The sequence below is a fragment of the Lissotriton helveticus genome, chromosome 11, assembly GCF_964261635.1.
Source record: "Lissotriton helveticus chromosome 11, aLisHel1.1, whole genome shotgun sequence".
Taxonomy (NCBI): Eukaryota; Metazoa; Chordata; class Amphibia; order Caudata; family Salamandridae; genus Lissotriton; species Lissotriton helveticus.
Genome location: NC_136072.1, coordinates 709,957,514 through 709,980,070, shown reverse-complemented (window position 1 = coordinate 709,980,070; position 22,557 = coordinate 709,957,514). Strand labels below are relative to the sequence as shown.

General features: G+C 44.2%; 28 non-coding genes across 28 annotated transcripts; all 28 read right to left on the bottom strand.

Moving 5' to 3' along the window:
• Positions 1-24: 24 nt before the first annotated feature.
• TRNAS-UGA (transfer RNA serine (anticodon UGA)) lies at positions 25-106 on the bottom strand. Its single transcript has one exon. It is a non-coding gene; the product is annotated as a tRNA-Ser (tRNA).
• A 541-nt stretch (positions 107-647) lies between these two features.
• On the bottom strand, positions 648-729 carry TRNAL-CAA (transfer RNA leucine (anticodon CAA)). The gene has a single exon. It is a non-coding gene; the product is annotated as a tRNA-Leu (tRNA).
• A 543-nt stretch (positions 730-1,272) lies between these two features.
• TRNAS-CGA (transfer RNA serine (anticodon CGA)) lies at positions 1,273-1,354 on the bottom strand. Its single transcript has one exon. It is a non-coding gene; the product is annotated as a tRNA-Ser (tRNA).
• Positions 1,355-2,506: 1,152 nt separating this feature from the next.
• TRNAS-UGA (transfer RNA serine (anticodon UGA)) lies at positions 2,507-2,588 on the bottom strand. The gene has a single exon. It is a non-coding gene; the product is annotated as a tRNA-Ser (tRNA).
• A 540-nt stretch (positions 2,589-3,128) lies between these two features.
• Positions 3,129-3,209, bottom strand: TRNAS-CGA (transfer RNA serine (anticodon CGA)). Its single transcript has one exon. It is a non-coding gene; the product is annotated as a tRNA-Ser (tRNA).
• A 1,149-nt stretch (positions 3,210-4,358) lies between these two features.
• On the bottom strand, positions 4,359-4,440 carry TRNAL-CAA (transfer RNA leucine (anticodon CAA)). Its single transcript has one exon. It is a non-coding gene; the product is annotated as a tRNA-Leu (tRNA).
• Positions 4,441-4,980: 540 nt separating this feature from the next.
• Positions 4,981-5,062, bottom strand: TRNAA-UGC (transfer RNA alanine (anticodon UGC)). The gene has a single exon. It is a non-coding gene; the product is annotated as a tRNA-Ala (tRNA).
• A 1,791-nt stretch (positions 5,063-6,853) lies between these two features.
• TRNAS-CGA (transfer RNA serine (anticodon CGA)) lies at positions 6,854-6,935 on the bottom strand. The gene has a single exon. It is a non-coding gene; the product is annotated as a tRNA-Ser (tRNA).
• Positions 6,936-7,478: 543 nt separating this feature from the next.
• TRNAL-UAA (transfer RNA leucine (anticodon UAA)) lies at positions 7,479-7,560 on the bottom strand. Its single transcript has one exon. It is a non-coding gene; the product is annotated as a tRNA-Leu (tRNA).
• Positions 7,561-8,721: 1,161 nt separating this feature from the next.
• TRNAS-CGA (transfer RNA serine (anticodon CGA)) lies at positions 8,722-8,803 on the bottom strand. Its single transcript has one exon. It is a non-coding gene; the product is annotated as a tRNA-Ser (tRNA).
• Positions 8,804-9,345: 542 nt separating this feature from the next.
• TRNAS-UGA (transfer RNA serine (anticodon UGA)) lies at positions 9,346-9,427 on the bottom strand. The gene has a single exon. It is a non-coding gene; the product is annotated as a tRNA-Ser (tRNA).
• A 540-nt stretch (positions 9,428-9,967) lies between these two features.
• TRNAS-CGA (transfer RNA serine (anticodon CGA)) lies at positions 9,968-10,048 on the bottom strand. Its single transcript has one exon. It is a non-coding gene; the product is annotated as a tRNA-Ser (tRNA).
• A 526-nt stretch (positions 10,049-10,574) lies between these two features.
• On the bottom strand, positions 10,575-10,655 carry TRNAS-CGA (transfer RNA serine (anticodon CGA)). Its single transcript has one exon. It is a non-coding gene; the product is annotated as a tRNA-Ser (tRNA).
• A 528-nt stretch (positions 10,656-11,183) lies between these two features.
• Positions 11,184-11,265, bottom strand: TRNAS-UGA (transfer RNA serine (anticodon UGA)). The gene has a single exon. It is a non-coding gene; the product is annotated as a tRNA-Ser (tRNA).
• Positions 11,266-11,805: 540 nt separating this feature from the next.
• Positions 11,806-11,887, bottom strand: TRNAS-CGA (transfer RNA serine (anticodon CGA)). The gene has a single exon. It is a non-coding gene; the product is annotated as a tRNA-Ser (tRNA).
• A 1,166-nt stretch (positions 11,888-13,053) lies between these two features.
• TRNAS-CGA (transfer RNA serine (anticodon CGA)) lies at positions 13,054-13,135 on the bottom strand. Its single transcript has one exon. It is a non-coding gene; the product is annotated as a tRNA-Ser (tRNA).
• Positions 13,136-14,300: 1,165 nt separating this feature from the next.
• Positions 14,301-14,382, bottom strand: TRNAL-CAA (transfer RNA leucine (anticodon CAA)). The gene has a single exon. It is a non-coding gene; the product is annotated as a tRNA-Leu (tRNA).
• Positions 14,383-14,924: 542 nt separating this feature from the next.
• On the bottom strand, positions 14,925-15,005 carry TRNAS-CGA (transfer RNA serine (anticodon CGA)). Its single transcript has one exon. It is a non-coding gene; the product is annotated as a tRNA-Ser (tRNA).
• Positions 15,006-15,548: 543 nt separating this feature from the next.
• On the bottom strand, positions 15,549-15,630 carry TRNAL-UAA (transfer RNA leucine (anticodon UAA)). The gene has a single exon. It is a non-coding gene; the product is annotated as a tRNA-Leu (tRNA).
• Positions 15,631-17,363: 1,733 nt separating this feature from the next.
• On the bottom strand, positions 17,364-17,445 carry TRNAS-CGA (transfer RNA serine (anticodon CGA)). Its single transcript has one exon. It is a non-coding gene; the product is annotated as a tRNA-Ser (tRNA).
• Positions 17,446-17,989: 544 nt separating this feature from the next.
• Positions 17,990-18,071, bottom strand: TRNAS-UGA (transfer RNA serine (anticodon UGA)). The gene has a single exon. It is a non-coding gene; the product is annotated as a tRNA-Ser (tRNA).
• Positions 18,072-18,606: 535 nt separating this feature from the next.
• TRNAS-CGA (transfer RNA serine (anticodon CGA)) lies at positions 18,607-18,688 on the bottom strand. Its single transcript has one exon. It is a non-coding gene; the product is annotated as a tRNA-Ser (tRNA).
• A 541-nt stretch (positions 18,689-19,229) lies between these two features.
• On the bottom strand, positions 19,230-19,311 carry TRNAS-CGA (transfer RNA serine (anticodon CGA)). The gene has a single exon. It is a non-coding gene; the product is annotated as a tRNA-Ser (tRNA).
• Positions 19,312-19,854: 543 nt separating this feature from the next.
• On the bottom strand, positions 19,855-19,936 carry TRNAS-CGA (transfer RNA serine (anticodon CGA)). The gene has a single exon. It is a non-coding gene; the product is annotated as a tRNA-Ser (tRNA).
• A 544-nt stretch (positions 19,937-20,480) lies between these two features.
• TRNAA-UGC (transfer RNA alanine (anticodon UGC)) lies at positions 20,481-20,562 on the bottom strand. The gene has a single exon. It is a non-coding gene; the product is annotated as a tRNA-Ala (tRNA).
• Positions 20,563-21,102: 540 nt separating this feature from the next.
• On the bottom strand, positions 21,103-21,184 carry TRNAS-CGA (transfer RNA serine (anticodon CGA)). The gene has a single exon. It is a non-coding gene; the product is annotated as a tRNA-Ser (tRNA).
• Positions 21,185-21,728: 544 nt separating this feature from the next.
• TRNAL-CAA (transfer RNA leucine (anticodon CAA)) lies at positions 21,729-21,810 on the bottom strand. Its single transcript has one exon. It is a non-coding gene; the product is annotated as a tRNA-Leu (tRNA).
• A 543-nt stretch (positions 21,811-22,353) lies between these two features.
• On the bottom strand, positions 22,354-22,435 carry TRNAS-CGA (transfer RNA serine (anticodon CGA)). Its single transcript has one exon. It is a non-coding gene; the product is annotated as a tRNA-Ser (tRNA).
• Positions 22,436-22,557: the final 122 nt, after the last annotated feature.

Sequence of the window (22,557 nt, the reverse complement as noted above, 5' to 3'; positions counted from 1 at the left end):
TGGCATTCATGCAAAATCTCACGATACTGCAAGCAGGATTCGAACCTGCGCAGGGAAACCCCATTGGATTTCACGTCCAACGCCTTAACCACTCGGCCGTCGCAGCTCCATGAAAATGATGTCACTGTTGTCGTATACGAGCCATGCGCTGCTCAAGTCAGACCGAGACCTAAAAAATAAAGCAGCGGAAGGACGGGGCAGGTACCAGCAGTGCCCTGTTGCCCTCACTTATTTCGCATGCTTTGATACAATTAATAAAAATAGCAACACGCGTCACTCAAAGTGAGTGACAGGGCACAGATGAGCGGTAATCAATCACTGCACATTTCTACCCTCTTTTCCCTATATTACGGCGCTGGGAATGGGCCCTTAAGAGTACTCAGAAAGAGTCCAAAAGCCTAAACAAGACACGCTACATGAAAATATTACTCTTTTTGTGACTCGTCAAGATCAGGCAGGACAGGTCCAGACTACGAACCCTTCTGAACCACCTGCTCTCTAAAACACTTCCTGAGTGTTGAAATTGTCTTAATGTTTACATTTAGTTTGAATTATTGCTGTTTAACTCTGTGACTTGATGAGGATTGACTAACGAGAAGTGAAAATTTCCTTAACAAACCAAATGGTGTTCATGCAAAATCGGCCGATGCTGCAAGCAGGATGCCAACCTGCGCAGGGAAACCCCATTGAATTTTGAGTCCAACGCCTTAACCACTCGGCCATCGCAGCTCCATGAGTATGATGTCACTGTTGTCGTATATGAGCCATGCACTGCTCACGTCAGGCCGAGACCTAAAAAATAAAGTAACAAAAGGACGGGGCAGGAACCAGCAGTGCCCTGTTGCCCTCACTTATTTCACATGCTTTCATACAATTAATATAAATAGTAACACGTATCACTCAAAGTGAGTGACAGGGCACAGATGAGCGGTAATCATTCTCTGTGCATTTCTACCCTCTTTTCCCTCTAATACGGCGGTGGCAACGGGCCCTTAAGTGTACTCAGAAAAAGTCCAAAAGCCTAAACAAGACACGCTTCATAAAAAAAATTACTCTTTTCCTGACTTGTCTATATCAGGCAGGACAGGTCCAGACTACAAACCATTCCTAGCCACCTGCTCTCTGAATCACTTCCTGGGTGTAGAAATTGTCTCAATGTTTACATATAGTTTGAGTTTTTGCCGTTTAACTCTGTGACTTGATGAGGATTGCATAACGAGAAGTGAACATTTACTTAACTAAACCAAATGGTGTTTCTGCAAAATCTCATGACGCTGCAAGCAGGATTCGAACCTACGCGGGGAAACCCCAATGGATTTCGAGTCCAACGCCTTAACCACTCGGCCATCGCAGCTCCATGAGTATGATGTCACTGTTGTCGTATATGAGCCATTCGCTGCTCACGTCAGACCGAGACCTAAAAAATAAAGTAACCGAAGGAAGGGGCAGGTACCAGCAGTGCTCTGTTGCCCTCACTTATTTCGCTTGCTTTCATACAATTAATAAAAATAGCAACACGTATCACTCAAAGTGAGTGACAGGGCACAGATGAGCAGTAATCAATCACTGCGCATTTCTACCCTCTTTTCCCTATATTACAGCGCTGGGACCGGGCCCTTAAGTGTACTCAGAAAGAGTCCAAAAGCCTAAACAAGACACTCTACATAAAAAAATGACTCTTTTCGTGACTCGTCAAGATCAAACAGGACAGGTCCAGACTACGAACCCTTCGAACCACCTGCTCTCTAAAACACTTCCGGAGTGTTGAAATTGTCTTAATGTTTACATTTAGTTTGAGTTTTTGCTGTTTAATTCTATGACTTGATGAGGATTGCGTAACGAGAAGTGAACATTTCCTTAACGAACCAAATGGTGTTCATGCAAAATCGCCCGATGCGAACCTGCGCAGGGAAACCCCATTGAATTTTGAGTCCAACGCCTTAACCACTCGGCCATCGCAGCTCCATGAGTATGATGTCACTGTTGTCGTATACGAGCCATGCGCTGCTCACATCAGGCCGAGACCTAAAAATTAAAGTAACGGAAGGACGGGGCAGGAACCAGCAGTGCCCTGTTGCCCTCACTTATTTCACATGCTTTCATACAATTAATAAAAATAGCAACACGTATCACTCAAAGTGAGTGACAGGGCACAGATGAGCGGTAATCATTCACTGTGCATTTCTACCCTCTTTTCCCTCTATTACGGCGGTGGCAACGGGCCCTTAAGTGTACTCAGAAAAAGTCCAAAAGCCTAAACAAGACACGCTACATAAAAAAAAATTACTCTTTTCCTGAATTGTCTAGATCAGGCAGGACAGGTCCAGACTACAAACCCTTCCTAGCCACCTGCTCTCTAAAACACTTCCTGGGTGTAGAAATTGTCTCAAAGTTTACATCTAGTTTGAGTTTTTGCCGTTTAACTCTGTGACTTGATGAGGATTGTATAACGAGAAGTGAACATTTACTTAACTAAACCAAATGGTGTTCATGCAAAATTTCATGACGCTGCAAGCAGGATTCGAACCTACACGGGGAAACCCCATTGGATTTCAAGTCCAGCGCCTTAACCACTCGGCCATCGCAGCTGCGTGAGTATGATGTCACTGTTGTCGTATACGAGCCATGCGCTGCTCACATCAGGCCGAGACCTACAAATTAAAGTAACGGAAGGACAGGGCACGTACCAGCAGTGCCCTGTCTCCCTCACTTATTTCGCATGCTTTCATACAATCAATAAAAATAGCAACACGCATCACTCAAAGTGAGTGACAGGGCACAGATGAGCAGTAATCAATCACTGCACATTTCTGCCCTCTTTTCCCTATATTACGGCTCTGGAATGGGCCCTTAAGTGTACTCAGAAAGAGTCCAAAAGCCTAAACAAGACACGCTACATAAAAAAATTACTCTTTTCGTGACTCGTCAAGATCAGGCAGGAAAGGTCCAGACTACGAACCCTTCCGAGCCACCTGCTCTCTAAAACACTTCCTGAGTGTTGAAATTGTCTTAATGTTTACATTTAGTTTGAGTTTTTGCTGTTTAACTCTGTTACTTGATGAGGATTGCGTAACGAGAAGTGAACATTTCCTTATCAAACCAAAAGGTGTTCATTCAAAATCGCACGAGGCTGCAAGCAGGATTCGGACCTGCGCAGGGAAACCCCATTGATTTCGAGTCCAACGCCTTAACCACTCGGCCATTGCAGCTCCATGTTGTCGTATACGAGCCATTCGCTGCTCACGTCAGACCGAGACCTAAAAAATAAAGTAACCGAACGAAGGGGCAGGTACCAGCAGTGCTCTGTTGCCCTCACTTATTTCGCTTGCTTTCCAACAATTAATAAAAATAGCAACACGCATCACTCAAAGTGAGTGAAAGGGCACAGATGAGCAGTAATCAATCACTGCACATTTCTGCCCTCTTTTCCCTGTATTACGGCGCTGGGACTGGGCCCTTAAGTGTACTCAGAAAGAGTCCAAAAGCCTAAACAAGACACTCTACATAAAAAAAATGACTCTTTTCGTGACTCGTCAAGATCAAGCAGGACAGGTCCAGACTACGAACCCTTCCGAGCCACCTGCTCCCTAAAACACTTCCTGGGTGAGGAAATTGTCTCAATATTTACATCTAGTTTTTGTTTTTGCCGTTTAACTCCATGACTTGATGAGGATTGCATAACAAGAAGTGAACATTTACTTAACTGAACCAAATGGCATTCATGCAAAATCTCACGAAGCTGCAAGCAGGATTCGAACCTGCGCAGGGAAACCCCATTGGCTTTGAGGTCCAACGCCTTAACCACTCAGCCGTCGCAGGTCCATGAAAATGATGTCACTGTTGTCGTATACGAGCCATGCGCTGCTCAAGTCAGACCGAGACCTAAAAAATAAAGCAACGGAAGGACGGGGCAGGTACCAGCAGTGCCCTGTTGTCCTCACTTATTTCGCATGCTTTGATACAATTAATAAAAATAGCAACACGCATCACTCAAAGTGAGTGACAGGGCACAGATGAGCGGTAATCAATCACTGCACATTTCTACCCTCTTTTCCCTATATTACGGCGCTGGGAATGGGCCCTAGAGTACTCAGAAAGAGTCCAAAAGCCTAAACAAGACACGCTACATGAAAAAATGACTCTTTTTGTGACTCGTCAAGATCAGGCAGGACAGGTCCAGACTACGAACCCTTCTGAACCACCTGCTCTCTAAAACACTTCCTGAGTGTTGAAATTGTCTTAATGTTTACATTTAGTTTGAATTATTGCTGTTTAACTCTGTGACTTGATGAGGATTGACTAACGAGAAGTGAAAATTTCCTTAACAAACCAAATGGTGTTCATGCAAAATCGTACGTCGCTGCAAGCAGGATTCGAACCTGCGCAGGGAAACACCATTGTATTTTGAGTCCAACGTCTTAACCACTCGGCCATCGCAGCTCCATTAGTATGATGTCTCTGTTGTCGTATATGAGCCATTCGCTGCTCACGTCAGACCGAGACCTAAAAAATAAAGTAACCAAAGGAAGGGGCAGGTACCAGCAGTGCTCTGTTGCCCTCACTTATTTCGCTTGCTTTCATACAATTAATAAAAATAGCAACACGTATCACTCAAAGTGAGTGACAGGGCACAGATGAGCAGTAATCAATCACTGCGCATTTCTACCCTCTTTTCCCTATATTACAGCGCTGGGACCGGGCCCTTAAGTGTACTCAGAAAGAGTCCAAAAGCCTAAACAAGACACTCTACATAAAAAAATGACTCTTTTCGTGACTCATCAAGATCAAGCAGGACAGGTCCAGACTACGAACCCTTTAAACCACCTGCTCTCTAAAACACTTCCGGAGTGTTGAAATTGTCTTAATGTTTTCATTTAGTTTGAGTTTTTGCTGTTTAATTCTGTGACTTGATGAGGATTGCGTAACGAGAAGTGAACATTTCCTTAACGAACCAAATGGTGTTCATGCAAAATCACCCGATGCTGCAAGCAGGATGCGAACCTGCGCAGGGAAACCCCATTGAATTGCAAGTCCAACGCCTTAACCATTCGGCCATCGCAGCTCCATGAGTATGACGTCACTGTTGTCGTATATGAGCCATGCGCTGCTCACGTCAGGCCGAGACCTAAAAAATAAAGTAACAAAAGGACGGGGCAGGAACCAGCAGTGCCCTGTTGCCCTCACTTATTTCACATGCTTTCATACAATTAATAAAAATAGCAACACGTATCACTCAAAGTGAGTGACAGGGCACAGATGAGCGGTAATCATTCACTGTGCATTTATACCTTCTTTTCCCTCTATTACGGCGGTGGCAACGGGCCCTTAAGTGTACTCAGAAAAAGTCCAAAAGCCTAACCAAGACACGCTTCATGAAAAAATATTACTCTTTTCGTGATTTGTCTAGATCAGGCAAAAAGGTCCAGACTACGAACCCTTCCGAGCCACCTGCTCTGTAAAACACTTCCTGGGTGTAGAAATTGTCTCAATGTTTACATCTAGTTTGAGTTTTTGCCGTTTAACTCTGTGACTTGAAGAGGACTGCATAACGAGAAGTGAACATTTACTTAACTAAACCAAATGGTGCTAATGCAAAATCTCATGACACTGCAAGCAGGATTCGAATCAACGTGGTGAAACCCCATTGGATTTTTAGTCCAACACCTTACCCACACGGCCATCGCAGCTGCATGTGTTTGATGTCACTGTTGTCGTATACGAGCCATCCGCTGCTCATGTCAGGCCGAGACCTAAAAATTAAAGTAACGGAAGGACGGGGCATGTACCAGCAGTGCCCTGTCTCCCTCACTTATTTCGCATGCTTTCATACAATTAATAAAAATAGCAACACGCATCACTCAAAGTGAGTGACAGGGCACAGATGAGCGGTAATCAATCACTGCACATTTCTACCCTCTTTTCCCTATATTACGGCGCTGGGAATGGGCCCTTAAGAGTACTCAGAAAGAGTCCAAAAGCCTAAACAAGACACGCTACATGAAAAAATTACTCTTTATGTGACTCGTCAAGATCAGGCAGGACAGGTCCAGACTACGAACCCTTCTGAACCACCTGCTCTCTAAAACACTTCCTGAGTGTTGAAATTGTCTTAATGTTTACATCTAGTTTGAGTTTTTGCCGTTTAACTCTGTGACTTGAAGAGGACTGCATAACGAGAAGTGAACATTTACTTAACTAAACCAAATGGTGCTAATGCAAAATCTCATGACACTGCAAGCAGGATTCGATCCAACGCGGTGAAACCCCATTGGATTTCTAGTCCAACACCTTACCCACTCGGCCATCGCAGCTGCATGTGTATGATGTCACTGTGGTCGTATACGAGCCATGCGCTGCTCATGTCAGGCCGAGACCTAAAAATTAAAATAACGGAAGGACGGGGCATGTACCAGCAGTGCCCTGTCTCCCTCACTTATTTCGCATGCTTTCATACAATTAATAAAAATAGCAACACGCATCACTCAAAGTGAGTGACAGGGCACAGATGAGCAGTAATCAATCACTGCACATTCCTACCCTCTTTTCCCTATATTACGGCGCTGGGAATGGGCACTTAAGAGTACTCAGAAAGAGTCCAAATGCCTAAACAAGACACGCTACATAAAAAAAATAACTCTTTTTGTGACTCGTCAAGATCAGGCAGGACAGGTCCAGACTACGAACCCTTCCAAACCACCTGCTCTCTTAAACACTTCCTGAGTGTTGAAATTGTCTTAATGTTTACATTTAGTTTGAATTTTTGCTGTTTAACTCTGTGACTTGATGAGGATTGACTAACGAGAAGTGAAAATTTCCTTAACAAACCAAATGGTGTTCATGCAAAATCATATGTCGCTGCAAGCAGGATTCAAACCTGCGCAGGGAAACCCCATTGGATTTCGATTCCAACACCTTAACCACTCAGCCATCACAGCTCCATGAGAATGACGTCACTGTTGTCGTATATGAGCCATGCGCTGCTCACGTCAGGCCAAGACCTAAAAAATAAAGTAACATAAGGACGGGGCAGGAACCAGCAGTGCCCTGTTGCCCTCACTTATTTCACATGCTTTCATACAATTAATAAAAATAGCAACACGTATCACTCAAAGTGAGTGACAGGGCACAGATGAGCGGTAATCATTCACTGTGCATTTCTACCCTCTTTTCCCTCTATTACGGCGGTGGCAACGGGCCCTTAAGTGTACTCAGAAAAAGTCCAAAAGCCTAAACAAGACACGCTTCATAAAAAAAATTACTCTTTTCCTGAATTGTCTAGATCAGGCAGGACAGGTCCAGACTACAAACCCTTCCTAGCCACCTGCTCTCTAAAACACTTCCTGGGTGTAGAAATTGTCTCAAAGTTTACATCTAGTTTGAGTTTTTGCCGTTTAACTCAGTGACTTGATGAAGATTGCATAACAAGAAGTGAACATTTACGTAACTAAACCAAATGGTGTTCATGCAAAATTTCATGACGCTGCAAGCAGGATTCGTACCTACGCGGGGAAACCCCATTGGATTTTAAGTCCAACGCCTGAACCACTCGGCCATCACAGCTGCGTGAGCATGATGTCACTGTTGTCGTATACGAGCCATGCGCTTCTCACATCAGGCCGAGACCTACAAATTAAAGTAACGGAAGGACAGGGCACGTACCAGCAGTGCCCTGTCTCCCTCACTTTTTTCGCATGCTTTCATACAATCAATAAAAATAGCAACACGCATCACTCAAAGTGAGTGACAGGGCACAGATGAGAAGTAATCAATCACTGCACATTTCTGCCCTCTTTTCCCGATATTACGGCTCTGGAATGGGCCCTTAAGTGTACTCAGAAAGAGTCCAAAAGCCTAAACAAGACACGCTACATAAAAAAATTACTCTTTTCGTGACTCGTCAAGATCAGGCAGGACAGGTCCAGACTACGATCCCTTCCGAGCCACCTGCTCTCTAAAACACTTCCTGAGTGTTGAAATTGTCTTAATGTTTACATTTAGTTTGAGTTTTTGCTGTTTAACTCTGTTACTTGATGAGGATTACGTAACGAGAAGTGAACATTTCCTTATCAAACCAAATGGTGTTCATGCAAAATCGCACGAGGCTGCAAGCAGGATTCGGACCTGTGCAGGGAAATCCCATTGATTTCGAGTCGAACGCCTTAACCACTCGGCCATCGCAGCTCCATGAGTATGATGTCACTGTTGTCGTATATGAGCCATTCGCTGCTCACGTCAGACCGAGACCTAAAAAATAAAGTAACCGAAGGAAGGGGCAGGTACCAGCAGTGCTCTGTTGCCCTCACTTATTTCGCTTGCTTTCATACAATTAATAAAAATAGCAACACGTATCACTCAAAGTGAGTGACAGGGCACAGATGAGCAGTAATCAATCACTGCGCATTTCTACCCTCTTTTCCCTATATTACGGCGCTGGGACCGGGCCCTTAAGTGTACTCAGAAAGAGTCGAAAAGCCTAAACAAGACACTCTACAAAAAAAAATTACTCTTTTCGTGACTCGTCAAGATCAAGCAGGACAGGTCCAGACTACTAACCCTTCGAACCACCTGCTCTCAAAAACACTTCCGGAGTGTTGAAATTGTCTTAATGTTTACATTTAGTTTGAATTTTTGCTGTTTAACTCTGTGACTTGATGAGGATTGACTAACGAGAAGTGAAAATTTCCTTAACAAACCAAATGGTGTTCATGCAAAATCATACGTCGCTGCAAGCAGGATTCAAACCTGCGCAGGGAAACCACATTGGATTTCGATTCCAACGCCTTAACCACTCAGCCATCACAGCTCCATGAGAATGATGTCACTGTTGTCGTATATGAGCCATGCGCTGCTCACGTCAGGCCAAGACCTAAAAAATAAAGTAACATAAGGACGGGGCAGGAACCAGCAGTGCCCTGTTGCCCTCACTTATTTCACATGCTTTCATACAATTAATAAAATTAGCAACACGTATCACTCAAAGCGAGTGACAGGGCACAGATGAGCGGTAATCATTCACTGTGCATTTCTACCCTCTTTTCCCTCTATTACGGCGGTGGCAACGGGCCCTTAAGTGTACTCAGAAAAAGTCCAAAAGCCTAAACAAGACACGCTTCATAAAAAAATTACTCTTTTCCTGAATTGTCTAGATCAGGCAGGACAGGTCCAGACTACAAACCCTTCCTAGCCACCTGCTCTCTAAAACACTTCCTGGGTGTAGAAACTGTCTCAAAGTTTACATCTAGTTTGAGTTTTTGCCGTTTAACTCTGTGACTTGATGAGGATTGCATAACGAGAAGTGAACATTTACTTAACTAAACCAAATGGTGTTCATGCAAAACTTCATGACGCTGCCAGCAGGATTCGAACCTACGCGGGGAAACCCCATTGGATTTCAAGTCCAACGCCTTAACCACTCGGCCATCGCAGCTGCGTGAGTATGATGTCACTGTTGTCGTATACGAGCCATGCGCTGCTCACATCAGGCCGAGACCTACAAATTAAAGTAACGGAAGGACAGGGCACGTACCAGCAGTCCCCTGTCTCCCTCACTTATTTCGCGTGCTTTCATACAATCAATAAAAATAGCAACACGCATCACTCAAAGTGAGTGACAGGGCACAGATGAGCAGTAATCAATCACTGCACATTTCTGCCCTCTTTTCCCTATATTACGGCTCTGGAATGGGCCCTTAAGTGTACTCAGAAAGAGTCCAAAAGCCTAAACAAGACACGCTACATAAAAAAATTACTCTTTTCGTGACTCGTCAAGATCAGGCAGGACAGGTCCAGACTACGAACCCTTCCGAGCCACCTGCTCTCTAAAACACTTCCTGAGTGTTGAAATTGTCTTAATGTTTACATTTAGTTTGAGTTTTTGCTGTTTAACTCTGTTACTTGATGAGGATTGCGTAACGAGAAGTGAACATTTCCTTATCAAACCAAATGGTGTTCATGCAAAATCGCACGAGGCTGCAAGCAGGATTCGGACCTGTGCAGGGAAACCCCATTGATTTCGAGTCCAACGCCTTAACCACTCGGCCATCGCAGCTCCATGTTGTCATATACGAGCTATGCACTGCTCACATCAGACCGAGACCTAAAAAATAGAGCAACGGAAGGACGGGGCAGGTACCAGCAGTGCCCTGTTGCCCTCACTTATTTCGCATGCTTTCATACAATTAATAAAAATAGCAACACGTATCACTCAAAGTGAGTGACAGGGCACAGATGAGCGGTAATCAATCACTGCACATTCCTACCCTCTTTTCCCTATATTACGGCGCTGGGAATGGGCACTTAAGAGTACTCAGAAAGAGTCCAAATGCCTAAACAAGACACGCTACATAAAAAAATTACTCTTTTTGTGACTCGTCAAGATCAGGCAGGACAGGTCCAGACTACGAACCCTTCCGAGCCACCTGCTCTCTAAAACACTTCCTGAGTGTTGAAATTGTCTTAAAGTTTACATTTAGTTTGAGTTTTTGCTGTTTAACTCTGTTACTTGATGAGGATTGAGTAACGAGAAGTGAACATTTCCTTATCAAACCAAATGGTGTTCATGCAAAATCGCACGAGGCTGCAAGCAGGATTCGGACCTGCGCAGGGAAACCCCATTGATTTCGAGTCCAACGCCTTAACCACTCGGCCATTGCAGCTCCATGTTGTCGTATACGAGCCATTCGCTGCTCACGTCAGACCGAGACCTAAAAAATAAAGTAACCGAACGAAGGGGCAGGTACCAGCAGTGCTCTGTTGCCCTCACTTATTTCGCTTGCTTTCATACAATTAATAAAAATAGCAACACGCATCACTCAAAGTGAGTGAAAGGGCACAGATGAGCGGTAATCAATCACTGCACATTTCTGCCCTCTTTTCCCTGTATTACGGCGCTGGGACTGGGCCCTTAAGTGTACTCAGAAAGAGTCCAAAAGCCTAAACAAGACACTCTACATAAAAAAAATGACTCTTTTCGTGACTCGTCAAGATCAAGCAGGACAGGTCCAGACTACAAACCCTTCCGAGCCACCTGCTCTCTAAAACACTTCCTGGGTGTGGAAATTGTCTCAATATTTACATCTAGTTTTTGTTTTTGCCGTTTAACTCCGTGACTTGATGAGGATTGCATAACAAGAAGTGAACATTTACTTAACTAAACCAAATGGCATTCATGCAAAATCTCACGATGCTGCAAGCAGGATTCGAACCTGCGCAGGGAAACCCCATTGGATTTCAGGTCCAACGCCTTAACCACTCGGCCGTCGCAGCTCCATGAAAATGATGTCACTGTTGTCGTATACGAGCCATGCGCTGCTCAAGTCAGACCGAGACCTAAAAAATAAAGCAACGGAAGGACGGGGCAGGTACCAGCAGTGCCCTGTTGCCCTCACTTATTTCGCATGCTTTGATACAATTAATAAAAATAGCAACACACATCACTCAAAGTGAGTGACAGGGCACAGATGAGCGGTAATCAATCACTGCACATTTCTACCCTCTTTTCCCTATATTACGGCGCTGGGAATGGGCCCTTAAGTGTACTCAGAAAGAGTCCAAAAGCCTAAACAAGACACTCTACATAAAAAAATGACTCTTTTCGTGACTCGTCAAGATCAAGCAGGACAGGTCCAGACTACGAACCCTTTAAACCACCTGCTCTCTAAAACACTTCCGGAGTGTTGAAATTGTCTTAATGTTTACATTTAGTTTGAGTTTTTGCTGTTTAATTCTGTGACTTGATGAGGATTGCGTAACGAGAAGTGAACATTTCCTTAACTAACCAAATGGTGTTCATGCAAAATCGCCCGATGCTGCAAGCAGGATGCGAACCTGCGCAGAGAAACCCCATTGAATTTCGAGTCCAACGCCTTAACCACCTGGCCATCGCAGCTCCATGAGTATGACGTCACTGTTGTCGTATATGAGCCATGCGCTGCTCACGTCAGGCCGAGACCTTAAAAATAAAGTAACAAAAGGACGGGGCAGGAACCAGCAGTGCCCTGTTGCCCTCACTTATTTCACATGCTTTCATACAATTAATAAAAATAGCAACACGTATCACTCAAAGTGAGTGACAGGGCACAGATGAGCGGTAATCATTCACTGTGCATTTATACCTTCTTTTCCCTCTATTACGGCGGTGGCAACGGGCCCTTAAGTGTACTCAGAAAAAGTCCAAAAGCCTAACCAAGACACGCTTCATGAAAAAATATTACTCTTTTCGTGATTTGTCTAGATCAGGCAAACAGATCCAGACTACGAACCCTTCCGAGCCACCTGCTCTGTAAAACACTTCCTGGGTGTAGAAATTGTCTCAATGTTTACATCTAGTTTGAGTTTTTGACGTTTAACTCTGTGACTTGAAGAGGACTGCATAACGAGAAGTGAACATTTACTTAACTAAACCAAATGGTGCTAATGCAAAATCTCATGACACTGCAAGCAGGATTCAAACCAACGCGGTGAAACCCCATTGAATTTCTAGTCCAACACCTTCCCCACTCGGCCATCGCAGCTGCATGTGTATTATGTCACTGTTGTCGTATACGAGCCATGCGCTGCTCATGTCAAGCCGAGACCTAAAAATTAAAGTAACGGAAGGACGGGGCATGTACCAGCAGTGCCCTGTCTCTCTCACTTATTTCGCATGCTTTCATACAATTAATAAAAATAGCAACACGCATCACTCAAAGTGAGTGACAGGGCACAGATGAGCAGTAATCAATCACTGCGCATTTCTACCCTCTTTTCCCTATATTACAGCTCTGGGACCGGGCCCTTAAGTGTACTCAGAAAGAGTCCAAAAGCCTAAACAAGACACTCTACATAAAAAAATGACTCTTTTTCGTGACTCGTCAAGATCAAGCAGGACAGGTCCAGACTACGAACCCTTTAAACCACCTGCTCTCTAAATCACTTCCGGAGTGTTGAAATTGTCTTAATGTTTACATTTAGTTTGAGTTTTTGCTGTTTAATTCTGTGACTTGATGAGGATTGCGTAACGAGAAGTGAACATTTCCTTAACGAACCAAATGGTGTTCATGCAAAATCGCCCGATGCTGCAAGCAGGATGCGAACCTGCGCAGGGAAACCCCATTGAATTTCGAGTCCAACGCCTTAACCACTCGGCCATCGCAGCTCTATGAGTATGATGTCACTGTTGTCGTATATGAGCCATTCGCTGCTCACGTCAGACCGAGACCTAAAAAATAAAGTAACCGAAGGAAGGGGCAGGTACCAGCAGTGCTCTGTTGCCCTCACTTATTTCGCTTGCTTTCATACAATTAATAAAAATAGCAACACGTATCACTCAAAGTGAGTGACAGGGCACAGATGAGCGGTAATCATTCACTGTGCATTTATACCTTCTTTTCCCTCTATTACGGCGGTGGCAACGGGCCCTTAAGTGTACTCAGAAAAAGTCCAAAAGCCTAACCAAGACACGCTTCATGAAAAAATATTACTCTTTTCGTGATTTGTCTAGATCAGGCAAACAGGTCCAGACTACGAACCCTTCCGAGCCACCTGCTCTGTAAAACACTTCCTGGGTGTAGAAATTGTCTCAATGTTTACATCTAGTTTGAGTTTTTGCCGTTTAACTCTGTGACTTGAAGAGGACTGCATAACGAGAAGTGAACATTTACTTAACTAAACCAAATGGTGCTAATGCAAAATCTCATGACACTGCAAGCAGGATTCGAACCAACGCGGTGAAACCCCATTGGATTTCTAGTCCAACACCTTACCCACTCGGCCATCACAGCTGCATGTGTATGATGTCACTGTTGTCGTATACGAGCCATGCGCTGCTCATGTCAGGCCGAGACCTAAAAATTAAAGTAACGGAAGGACGGGGCATGTACCAGCAGTGCCCTGTCTCCCTCACTTATTTCGCATGCTTTCATACAATTAATAAAAAATAGCAACACGCATCACTCAAAGTGAGTGACAGGGCACAGATGAGCGGTAATCAATCACTGCACATTTCTACCCTCTTTTCCCTATATTACGGCGCTGGGAATGGGCCCTTAAGAGTACTCAGAAAGAGTCCAAAAGCCTAAACAAGACACGCTACATGAAAAAATGACTCTTTATGTGACTCGTCAAGATCAGGCAGGACAGGTCCAGACTACGAACCCTTCTGAACCACCTGCTCTCTAAAACACTTCCTGAGTGTTGAAATTGTCTTAATGTTTACATTTAGTTTGAATTATTGCTGTTTAACTCTGTGACTTGATGAGGATTGACTAACGAGAAGTGAACATTTCCTTAACAAAAAATGGTGTTCATGCAAAATCACGGGTCGCTGCAAGCAGGATTCGAACCTGCGCAGGGAAACCCCATTGGATTTTGAGTCCAACGCCTTAACCACTCGCCCATCGCAGCTCCACGAGCATAATGTCACTGTTGTCGTATATGAGCCATGCGCTGCTCACGTCAGACCGAGACCTAAAAAACTAAAGTAACAGAAGGACGGGGCAGGTACCAGTAGTGCCCTGTTGCCCTCACTTATTTTGCATGCTTTGATACAATTAATAAAAATAGCAACACGCATCACTCAAAGTGAGTGACAGGGCACAGATGAGCAGTAATCAATCACTGCACATTCCTACCCTCTTTTCCCTATATTACGGCGCTGGGAATGGGCACTTAAGAGTACTCAGAAAGAGTCCAAAAGCCTAAACAAGACACGCTACATGAAAAAATGACTCTTTATGTGACTCGTCAAGATCAGGCAGGACAGGTCCAGACTACGAACCCTTCTGAACCACCTGCTCTCTTAAACACTTCCTGAGTGTTGAAATTGTCTTAATGTTTACATTTAGTTTGAATTTTCGCTGTTTAACTCTGTGACTTGATGAGGATTGACTAACGAGAAGTGAAAATTTCCTTAACAAACCAAATGGTGTTCATGCAAAATCATACGTCGCTGCCAGCAGGATTCGAACCTGCGCAGGGAACCCCATTGGATTTCGATTCCAACGCCTTAACCACTCAGCCATCACAGCTCCATGAGAATGATGTCACTGTTGTCGTATATGAGCCATGCACTGCTCACGTCAGGCCAAGACCTAAAAAATAAAGTAACATAAGGACGGGGCAGGAACCAGCAGTGCCCTGTTGCCCTCACTTATTTCACATGCTTTCATACAATTAATAAAAATAGCAACACGTATCACTCAAAGTGAGTGACAGGGCACAGATGAGCGGTAATCATTCACTGTGCATTTCTACCCTCTTTTCCCTCTATTACGGCGGTGGCAACGGGCCCTTAAGTGTACTCAGAAAAAGTCCAAAAGCCTAAACAAGACACGCTTCATAAAAAAAATTACTCTTTTCCTGAATTGTCTAGATCAGGCAGGACAGGTCCAGACTACAAACCCTTCCTAGCCACCTGCTCTCTAAAACACTTCCTGGGTGTAGAAATTGTCTCAAAGTTTACATCTAGTTTGAGTTTTTGCCGTTTAACTCAGTGACTTGATGAGGATTGCATAACGAGAAGTGAACATTTACTTAACTAAACCAAATGGTGTTCATGCAAAATTTCATGACGCTGCAAGCAGGATTCGTACCTACGCGGGGAAACCCCATTGGATTTTAAGTCCAACGCCTTAACCACTCGGCCATCACAGCTGCGTGAGTATGATGTCACTGTTGTCGTATACGAGCCATGCGCTGCTCACATCAGGCTGAGACCTACAAATTAAAGTAACGGAAGGACAGGGCACGTACCAGCAGTGCCCTGTCTCCCTCACTTATTTCGCATGCTTTCATACAATCAATAAAAATAGCAACACGCATCACTCAAAGTGAGTGACAGGGCACAGATGAGCAGTAATCAATCACTGCACTTTTCTGCCCTCTTTTCCCTATATTACGGCTCTGGAATGGGCCCTTAAGTGTACTCAGAAAGAGTCCAAAAGCCTAAACAAGACACGCTACATAAAAAAATTACTCTTTTCGTGACTCGTCAAGATCAGGCAGGACAGGTTCAGACTACGAACCCTTCCGAGCCACCTGCTCTCTAAAACACTTCCTGAGTGTTGAAATTGTCTTAATGTTTACATTTAGTTTGAGTTTTTGCTGTTTCACTTTGTTTCTTGATGAGGATTACGTAACGAGAAGTGAACATTTCCTTAGCAAACCAAATGGTGTTCATGCAAAATCGCACGAGGCTGCAAGCAGGATTCGGACCTGTGCAGGGAAATCCCATTGATTTCGAGTCGAACGCCTTAACCACTCGGCCATCGCAGCTCCATGTTGTCGTATACGAGCTATGCACTGCTCACGTCAGACCGAGACCTAAAAAATAGAGCAACGGAAGGACGGGGCAGGTACCAGCAGTGCCCTGTTGCCCTCACTTATTTCGCATGCTTTCATACAATTAATAAAAATAGCAACACGTATCACTCAAAGTGAGTGACAGGGCACAGATGAGAGGTAATCAATCACTGCACATTCCTACCCTCTTTTCCCTATATTACGGCGCTGGGAATGGGCACTTAAGAGTACTCAGAAAGAGTCCAAATGCCTAAACAAGACACGCTACATAAAAAAATTACTCTTTTTGTGACTCGTCAAGATCAGGCAGGACAGGTCCAGACTATGAACCCTTCCGAGCCACCTGCTCTCTAAAACACTTCCTGAGTGTTGAAATTGTCTTAATGTTTACATTTAGTTTGAGTTTTTGCTGTTTAACTCTGTTACTTGATGAGGATTGCGTAACGAGAAGTGAACATTGACTTATCAAACCAAATGGTGTTCATGCAAAATCGCACGAGGCTGCAAGCAGGATTCGGACCTGCGCAGGGAAACCCCATTGATTTCGAGTCCAATGCCTTAACAACTCGGCCATTGCAGCTCCATGTTGTCGTATACGAGCCATTCGCTGCTCACGTCAGACCGAGACCTAAAAAATAAAGTAACCGAAGGAAGGGGCAGGTACCAGCAGTGCTCTGTTGCCCTCACTTATTTCGCTTGCTTTCATACAATTAATAAAAATAGCAACACGTATCACTCAAAGTGAGTGACAGGTCACAGATGAGCAGTAATCAATCACTGCGCATTTCTATCCTCTTTTCCCTATATTACAGCGCTGGGACTGGGCCCTTAAGTGTACTCAGAAAGAGTCCAAAAGCCTAAACAAGACATTCTACATAAAAAAATGACTCTTTTCGTGACTCGTCAAGACCAAGCAGGACAGGTCCAGACTACGAACCATTTAAACCACCTGCTCTCTAAAACACTTCCGGAGTGTTGAAATTGTCGTAATGTTTACATTTAGTTTGAGCAGTTTAATTCTGTTACATAACAAGAAGTGAACATTTCCTTAACAAACCAAATGGTGTTCATGCAAAATCGCCCGATGCTGCAAGCAGGATGCGAACCTGCGCAGGGAAACCCCATTGAATTTCGAGTCCAACGCCTTAACCACTCTGTCATCGCAGCTCCATGAGTATGATGTCACTGTTGTCGTATATGAGCCATGCGCTGCTCACGTCAGGCCGAGACCTAAAAAATAAAGTAACAAAAGGACGGGGCAGGAACCAGCAGTGCCCTGTTGCCCTCACTAATTTCACATGCTTTCATACAATTAATAAAAATAGTAACACGTATCAATCAAAGTGAGTGACAGGGCACAGATGAGCGGTAATCATTCACTGTGCATTTATACCCTCTTTTCCCTCTATTACGGCGGTGGCAACGGGCCCTTAAGTGTACTCAGAAAAAGTCCAAAAGCCTAAACAAGACACGCTTCATAAAAAAAAAATACTCTTTTCCTGACTTGTCTAGATCAGGCAGGACAGGTCCAGACTACAAACCCTTCCTAGCCACCTGCTCTCTGAAACACTTCCTGGGTGTAGAAATTGTCTCAATGTTTACATCTAGTTTGAGTTTTTGCCGTTTAACTCTGTGACGTGATGAGGATTGCATAACGAGAAGTGAACATTTACTTAACTAAACCAAATGGTGTTCATGCAAAATCTCATGAAGCTGCAAGCAGGATTCGAACCTACGCGGGGAAACCCCATTGGATTTCAAGTCCAACACCTTAACCACTCGGCCATCGCAACTGCGTGAGTATGACGTCACTGTTGTCGTATACGAGCCATGCACTGCTCACATCAGGCCGAGACCTAAAAATTAAAGTAACGGAAGGACGGGGCACGTACCAGCAGTGCCCTGTCTCCCTCACTCATTTCGCATGCTTTCATACAATTAATAAAAATAGCAACACGTATCACTCAAAGTGAGTGACAGGGCACAGATGAGCAGTAATCAATCACTGCGCATTTCTACCCTCTTTTCCCTTTATTACAGCGCTGGGACTGGGCCCTTAAGTGTACTCAGAAAGAGTCCAAAAGCCTAAACAAGACACTCTACATAAAAAAAATGACTCTTTTCGTGACTCGTCAAGATCAAGCAGGACAGGTCCAGACTACGAACCCTTTAAACCACCTGCTCTCTAAAACACTTCCGGAGTGTTGAAATTGTCGTAATGTTTACATTTAGTTTGAGCTGTTTAATTCTGTGACTTGATGAGGATTGCGTAACGAGTAGTGAACATTTCCTTAACAAACCAAATGGTGTTCATGCAAAATCGACCGATGCTGCAAGCAGGATGCGAACCTGTGCAGGGAAACCCCATTGTATTTCGAGTCCAACGCCTTAACCACTCGGCCATCGCAGCTCCATGAGTATGATGTCAGTGTTGTCGTATATGAGCCATTCGCTGCTCACGTCAGACCGAGACCTAAAAAATAAAGTAACGAAAGGAAGGGGCAGGTACCAGCAGTGCTCTGTTGCCCTCACTTATTTCGCTTGCTTTCATACAATTAATAAAAATAGCAACACGTATCACTCAAAGTGAGTGACAGGGCACAGATAAGCAGTAATCAATCACTGCGCATTTCTACCCTCTTTTCCCTATATTACGGCGCTGGGACCGGGCCCTTAAGTGTACTCAGAAAGGGTCCAAAAGCCTAAACAAGACACTCTACATAAAAAAGTGACTCTTTTCGTGACTCGTCAAGATCAAGCAGGACAGATCCAGACTACGAACCCTTCGAACCACCTGCTCTCGAAAATACTTCCTGGGTGTGGAAATTGTCTTAATGTTTACATCTAGTTTGAGTTTTTGCTGTTTAACTCTGTGACTTGATGAGGATTGCATAACGAGAAGTGAACATTTCCTTAACTAAACCAAATGGTGTTCATGCAAAATCACACGACGTTGCAAGCAGGATTCAAACCTGTGCAGGGAAACCCCATTGGATTTCGAGTCCAACGCCTTAACCACGTGGCCATCGCAGCTCCATGGGTATGATGTCACTGTTGTCGTATACGAGCCATTCGCTGCTCATGTTAGGCCGAGACCTAAAAAACGAAAGTAACGGAAGGACGGGGCAGGTACCAGCAGTGCCCTGTTGCCCTCACTCATTTCGCATGCTTTGATACAATTAATAAAAATAGCAACACGCATCACTCAAAGTGAGTGACAGGGCACAGATGAGCAGTAATCAATCACTGCACATTCCTACCCTCTTTTCCCTATATTACGGCGCTGGGAATGGGCACTTAAGAGTATTCAGAAAGAGTCCAAAAGCCTAAACAAGACACTCTACATAAAAATAATTACTCTTTTCGTGACTCGTCAAGATCAGGCAGGACAGGTCCAGACTACGAACCCTTCCGAACCACCTGCTCTCTAAAACACTTCCTGAGTGTTGAAATTGTCTTAATGTTTACATTTAGTTTGAGTTTTTGCTGTTTAACTCTGTTACTTGATGAGGATTGTGTAACGAGAAGTGAGCATTTCCTTATCAAACCAAATGGTGTTCATGCAAAATCGCCCGATGCTGCAAGCAGAAAGCCAACCTGCGCAGGGAAACCCCATTGAATTTCGAGTCCAACGCCTTAACCACTCGGCCATCGCAGCTCCATGAGTATGATGTCACTGTTGCCGTATATGAGCCATGCGCTGCTCACGTCAGGCCGAGACCTAAAAAATAAAGTAACAAAAGGACGGGGCAGGAACCAGCAGTGCTCTGTTGCCCTCACTTATTTCACATGCTTTCATACAATTAATAAAAATAGCCACACGTATCACTCAAAGTGAGTGACAGGGCACAGATGAGCGGTAATCATTCACTGTGCATTTCTACCCTCTTTTCCCTCTGTTACGGCGTTGCAACGGGCCCTTAAGTGTACTCAGAAAAAGTCCAAAAGCCTAAACAAGACACGCTTCATAAAAAAAAACTTACTCTTTTGCTGACTTGTCTAGATCAGGCAGGACAGGTCCAGACTACAACCCCTTCCTAGCCACCTGCTCTCTGAAACACTTCCTGGGTGTAGAAATTGTCTCAATGTTTACATCTAGTTTGAGTTTTTGCAGTTAAACTCTGTGACTTGATGAGGATTGCATAACGAGAAGTGAACATTTACTTAACTAAACTAAATGGTGTTCATGCAAAAGCTCATGACGCTACAAGCAGGATTCGAACCTACGCGGGGAAACCACATTGGATTGCAAGTCCAACGCCTTAACCACTCGGCCATCGCAACCGCATGAGTATGACGTCACTGTTGTCGTATACAAGCCATGCGCTGCTCACATCAGGCTGAGACCTAAAAAATAAAGTAACGGAAGGACGGGGCACGTACCAGCAGTGCCCTGTCTCCCTCACTCATTTCGCATGCTTTCATTCAATTAATAAAAATAGCAACACGGATCACTCAAAGTGAGTGACAGGGCACAGATGAGCGGTAATCAATCACTGCACATTCCTACCCTCTTTTTCCTATATTACGGCGCTGGGAATGGCACTTAAGAGTACTCAGAAAGAGTCCAAATGCCTAAACAAGACACGCTACATAAAGAAATTACTCTTTTTGTGACTCGTCAAGATCAGGCAGGACAGGTCCAGACTACGAACCCTTCCAAACCACCTGCTCTCTTAAACACTTCCTGAGTGTTGAAATTGTCTTAATGTTTACATTTAGTTTGAATTTTTGATGTTTAACTCTGTGACTTGATGAGGATTGACTAACGAGAAGTGAAAATTTCCTTAACAAACCAAATGGTGTTCATGCAAAATCGTACGTCGCTGCAAGCAGGATTTGAACCTGCGCAGGGAAACCCCATTGGATTTCGAGTCCAACGCCTTAACCATTCGGCCATCGCAGCTCCATGAGTATGATGTCACTGTTGTCATATATGAGCCATGCGCTGCTCACGTCAGACCGCGACCTAAAAAATAAAGTAACCGAAGGAAGGGGCAGGTACCAGCAGTGCTCTGTTGCCCTCACTTATTTTGCTTGCTTTCATACAATTAATAAAAATAGCAACACGTATCACTCAAAGTGAGTGACAGGGCACAGATGAGCAGTAATCAATCACTGCGCATTTCTACCCTCTTTTCCCTATATTACGGTGCTGGGACCGGGCCCTTAAGTTTACTCAGAAAGAGTCCAAAAGCCTAAACAAGACACTCTACATAAAAAACAACATTACTCTTTTCGTGACTCGTCAATATCAGGCAGGACAGGTCCAGACTACGAACCCTTCAAACCACATGCTCTCTAAAACACTTCCTGAGTGTTGAAATTGTCTTAATGTTTACATTTAGTTTGAGTTTTTGCTGTTTAACTCTGTGACTTGATGATGATTGCGTAACGAGAAGTGAACATTTCCTTAACAAACCAAATGGTGTTCATGCAAAATCGCCAGATGCTGCAAGCAGGATTCAAACCGGCACAGGGAAACCTCATTGAATTTTGAGTCCAACGCCTTAACCACTCGGCCATCGCAGCTCCATGAGTATGATGTCACTGTTGTCGTATATGAGCCATGCGCTGCTCATGTCAGGCCGAGACCTAAAAAATAAAGTAACATAAGGACGGGGGAGGAACCAGCAGTGCCCTGTTGCCCTCACTTATTTCACATGCTTTCATACAATTAATAAAAATAGCAAAACGTATCACTCAAAGTGAGTGACAGGGCACAGATGAGCGGTAATCGTTCACTGTGCATTTCTACCCTCTTTTCCCTCTATTACGGCGGTGGCAACGGGCCCTTAAGTGTACTCAGAAAAAGTCCGAAAGCCTAAACAAGACACGCTTCATAAAGAAAAATTACTCTTTTCCTGACTTGTTTAGATCAGGCAGGACAGGTCCAGACTACATACCCTTCCTAGCCACCTGCTCTCTAAAACACTTCCTGGGTGTTGAAATTGTCTTAATGTTTATATTTAGTTTGAATTTTTGCTGTTTAACTCTGTGACTTGATGAGGATTGACTAACGAGAAGTGAAAATTTCCTTAACAAACCAAATGGTGTTCATGCAAAATCGTACGTCGCTGCAAGCAGGATTCGAACCTGCACAGGGAAACCCCATTGGATTTCGAGTCCAACGCCTTAGCCACTCGGCCATCGCAGCTCCATGAGTATGATGTCACTGTTGTCGTATATGATCCATGCACTGCTCACGTCAGACCGCGACCTAAAAAATAAAGTAACCGAAGGAAGGGGCAGGTACCAGCAGTGCTCTGTTGCCCTCAC